Below are 5,064 nucleotides of genomic sequence, written 5' to 3' on the forward strand. Positions count from 1 at the left end.
GTTGGTGTGTGTGTGCGCGTGAGCGAGTGCGTTGGTGTGTGTGTGCGAGACTGTGAGTCTGTGTGTGAGAGAGAGGGAGAATGTGCGTGAGTGAGTGCAAGTGAGAGTGAGACAGAGAGAGAGAGACTGAGAGAGAGAGACTGTGTGTGCGTGTGTGTGTGTGTGTGTGTGTGTGAGAGAGTGTGAGAGAGTGTGTGAGTGTGTGTGAGGGAGAATGTGTGTGTGGGAGAATGTGTGTGTGTGGGGGGGGTAGTGTGGGAGAGTGTGAGTGAGTGTGTGTGTATGCACATGTGACTGTGTGTGTTGGTGTGTGAGAGCGTGTGGGTGTAGTTGTGTGCGGGAGTGTGGGTGTGTGTGAACGTGCGGGTGTATGTGGCCGTGTGTGAGCACGCGGGTGTGGGTGTGTGCGGGCGTGTGGGTGTGAGAACATGCGGGTGTATGTGGCCATGTGTGACCGTGCTGGCGTGTGGCCGTGTGTGAGCGTGCGGTCGTGTGTGAACGTGTGGGTGTATGTGGCCATGTGTGAGCGTGCGGGCGTGTGGGTGTGTGCGAGCGTGAGAGATTGAGCTGCGATAGTGACCCCCCCCAGCCCTTGCTACATCCTCCCCTCCCGTCTCTAGTCCCTCGGATTGTTTCTGGTGTCACCCGAGTCTGGTTAATGTCCTGTTTCAACTTTGCCTTTGCTCCCTCCTCCCCCCGTCACCCCCCTCTCCCCCTGCCAAGGTCGCCCCATGGTCCGGGCAGTTCTATGCAATGCACACTAACGTCCAATCAGCAAACATGGCCGCCATCTCTGGCGCATCTCCTCTCCCCTTCCCCTTGAACCGCTGTCTAACTTCATTCTGGGAGGGGAGGGGGGCCCCCTCCTAAAAGGAGGGAGGGAGACTCCCTCCAAGAACCATTCCCTCACCCCTCCACCCTTGCCCCCGAAAGGAGTGAGACTCCCTGGGCACTAGCTGTTGTGTGGTATTTGTTTTTCTCTCTGCCCCTGGAGTGGGAGTGGTGGAGGGCTCACTGGGGGTTTAATGGATGGGTCGGGAGAGGGGGGGTAAAAGAGGAAGGGGCAGCGCTGCTTTACTCACAGATGATCCCTGTCACTGTTTTACTAACCGAGGTGTGACATTAAAACCATGTGGTGCGTTTGAACAAAAGGGTCTCAGCGTGCTCTTACCGCACTGTTTGATCTTTCTTCTTCTCCGGTGGCGCATGTTTAGCGGGAGGTGGTGATGGCGGCGTGGCCCCAAATTTGCCCTCGCCCATTCCTCAGTACCATCAGGAGGTATAAGGAGTGGGTTTACCCCTTCCAGCAAGCTGACCCACACCCCAGAATGGTTTTGCTATACCTCATAGTGTTAGGCTAAGTGTTATCCCCAAACATAAGCGCTCTCGTGGCACAGTGGTAGTATCCCTACCTTTGAGCCATGAGGCCTGGCTTCATGTCTTACCCACTCCAGAGGTGCCCCCGACCAGGTTGATTTGGAAAATAGAAGAAAAAGGAAACTATTTCCAAACATTACATTCCCTAGGCACATAAGTGTCTGGACTAACTCTCTGGTTATACGAGAGGAGCGTGCTTCCAGTAGCGTATTGTGTTTCACGTGACCCGAGGTAAGATGACCCTTCAAGCACACACCCACATTCTATATGATCATGGCTAATCATCCAATGCTGTCCCCTGGTCCCACTTTCTCACCCCCATACCCTTTGATTCCTTTAGCTCTAAAAACTAACTCCTTGGAATTGTACCATATTTGGGCCTTAACCACATTCTGTGGCAGAGAATTCCACAGGCTCCCCATCCTCTGGGTGAACACAGCCACCTCAGTCTCAAGGTATCTTTAGACTATAACCCCTTGTTCTGGATGCCACCACATTCAGGGACATCATTCTCCTTCTTAATACTGTTTGGATGGTGCAGGTTTCAATGAGAGTCCTCCTCATTCGCCTAAACTTTGGTGGAAGTATCATAGAAACCCAACAGTTGTGGAAGCAGGCCATTCAGCCCAGCGAGTCTATGCTGACCCTCCAAACAGTATCCCATCCAGACTCGCCTCTAGCCTATCCCTGTAACCCTGCAATTTCTCATGGCTAACCCAACTATGCCTGGGCACTATGGGACAATATAGCACGGCCATCCCACCCTAACCTGCACATCCCTGGGCACTATGGGACAATTTAGCATGGCCAATCCACCCTAACCTGCACATCCCTGGGCACTATGGGACAATTTAGCACGGCCAATCCACCCTAACCAACACATCCCTGGGCACTACGGTACAATTTAGCACGGCCAATCCACCCTAACCTGCACATCCCTGGGCACTATGGGACAATTTAGCACGGCCAATCCACCCTAACCTACACATCCCTGGGCACTGTGGGACAATTTAGCACGGCCAATCCACCCTAACCTGCACATCTTTGGACTGTGGGAGGAAACCGGAGCACCCGGAGGAAACCCACACAGACATGGGGAGAATGTGCAAACTCCACACAGACAGTTGCCCGAGGGTGGGATCGAACCCGTGTCCCTGGCGCCATGAGACAGCAGTGCTAACCACTGAGCCACCGTGCTGCCCCGTAATAAGATGGTCTCCAGTAGCAGGTAGAGAAGCCCCCCTGCTTTTGGCTGTAACCGAGGTTGGGGGGGGGTGGTAGCTTTCACTCCTTCCAGACCAACACCAGCCAGTAGTCCTAACTGGTCCAGTTTCTCTTGCTGTGTCAGAGCTACCCTCCCAGGAATGTGCAGTGTACAGTACAGCCAATATCATTCTTGGAGGTTCATGAAGAAACTGGCTTAGAGAGAGAGAGAGAAAACACAACAGCTCGCTCACTCCTATCAGGAAACAGTTAACAATCAAGCCATGTTGCCTTGGGTCTGGAGTCATGTGTTGGAAGCAGTTTTCTTTCCCCTGTCAGACATTAGGGAACTGGAAGGGATGGGTGATCATTCTGTGGTCACAGAGACCAGTCGAGAGATGATTTGTCAAAATCATTTCACTCAACTTTTGTGCATCATTTCCAAACTCCCACCTCAAAACGAGCTCGCATCCAGGGTTCAGCAGGCAATAGGGGAGACAAACAGAATCCTTATTTCACAGGGAGTGGAGTATAAAAAATAGGGAGGTTTTTGCTAAAACTATACAAGGCATTAGTCAAGCCACAGCTGGGATACTGCGAACAGTTTCGGGGCCCCGTATCTGAGGAAAGACAGACTGACATTGGGGGCAGCCTAGAGAAGGTTCACTCGGCTGATCCCGGGGACGGAGGGACTGTCTGAGGAGGGAGAGGTTGGGCCTGTACTCGATGGAGTTTAGGGGAGTGAGAGGCGACCTTATTGAAACCTATAAAACGTTTAGGGGCGCAGACAGAAATTGCTGGGGAAACCTGATCTTGTTGAACGGCAAAGCAGACTCGATGGGCAGAATGGCCTACTTCTGTTTGGAATTTGTGGTCCTCCCAACCAACCCCTCTCTCTGTCACACCACTGTGACTGAGACAGGTAGGCTGCAATGGTAAATCAAGTCCCTCCAGGAGCTGTAGCAAACATATAATCTTTTATCCCATCAGCAAAACACAGCCATGCACGTCGCTTACTCAGAACAGGAGAGACTTCCACCACGTTACTGAGCCCAAATAACACCTTTATCAAAGGCACAAGTTATAGCTGTGACACAAGGTGAAAGCAATGGCCAGAGAAACCCCTGTACAGGATTAAACTACATTGCTCTTTATGTGAAACGTGTGTATTTAAAGGCAGGACAAGAGAGCACGGGTCTAGCCAACTCCCTGCAAAAGAGAAAATGGAAATAACTTCTCACAGCATCCTTGGTTTCACACAGAAAGAGTTTCACTCATTGTAGGTCACAGAGAGAAGGCGGTCAGACCAAATCTCAGACTCAGCTCGCAAATAGTCAGGAAGCCAGATCACTGAAACTTTCAGTTCAGGGTTTTAGTGAATCCTGACACAGAACTGAGCACCTCTCCTCGACAAACTCTCTTCACATCCGTGTCTGCACTGAAAAACCCAAACAAATGCATCTCAAAATCCAGAAGCTGTTGCTAGGCCACAGCACAGACCCCAAAACCCACAATTAAAGTAATAAAAACCCAGCTTTTATTTCTCAGGAGATTCTCTGCAAAGTCAGTCAAAACTCTCTGAGGAAGGTAAATGATTCACCAGAGGAAATGTCCACCTCTCCTGTTTTGCAGTTTTTGGATACAGGTACTTATATGCTGTGCGATAGCACATCGCCAGAAGGAGGCTGGAATCTGGAGTCACTAGGCCCAGGCGAGAGACGACAGATAAGGGGGCTCTGGGCCCGGTCCCTCACCGAGAGGGAGAGACGGGAGGCTCTGGGCCCGGTCCTTCACCGAGAGGGAGAGACGGGAGGCTCTGGGCCCGGTCCTTCACCGAGAGGGAGAGACGGGAGGCTCTGGGCCCGGTCCCTCACCGAGAGGGAGACGGGAGGCTCTGGGCCTGTCTTTCACTGAGAGGGAAATCTGGAGACGGGAAGGAAACTGAAATCTGTCCAAAGGCAGTTCTGCAATCTGAAATAGACTCTGTTGTCAGTAAGTGGTTAACCACAGGATCCGGTTAGAAACCAGACAGCTCCAAACAGGAGGGGCAGCCAAACGATTCTCACACACTGTCTGAGGGAGGGGTGGGGGGCGAGCAGAGGGCCACTGGTTTGTATCACACCTACCCTTCGTCCAAACTCAGTCTGGCACAGTTTCAACCAGTTACCACGGTCCAAGGAGGCAAAACAGGGCAGTGGCGATAATAAACATAAACGGGAAACATGAAATAGCCAGGCTCGGAAAGATGGCTGCCTGAAAATGATGGTGCCTGGCCACATGGCCCAGGGAGCAGAGTATTCTACCAACGCAGAACAACACTCCGAGGGGGAGACCAATTGAGGGATAAATATCCACCTAATAAAGCAGGACAAAATCTTACACACTCCCTGAAACAGATCAGTTAAAGTGATTCAGGTTTTTTAAAACATGACAGTGGCACTGACCCTCCGACAGCGCGGCGCTCCCTCGCCACTGACCCTCCGA

Source organism: Rhincodon typus, chromosome 48 (assembly GCF_021869965.1).
Source record: "Rhincodon typus isolate 14 chromosome 48, sRhiTyp1.1, whole genome shotgun sequence".
Taxonomy (NCBI): domain Eukaryota; kingdom Metazoa; phylum Chordata; class Chondrichthyes; order Orectolobiformes; family Rhincodontidae; genus Rhincodon; species Rhincodon typus.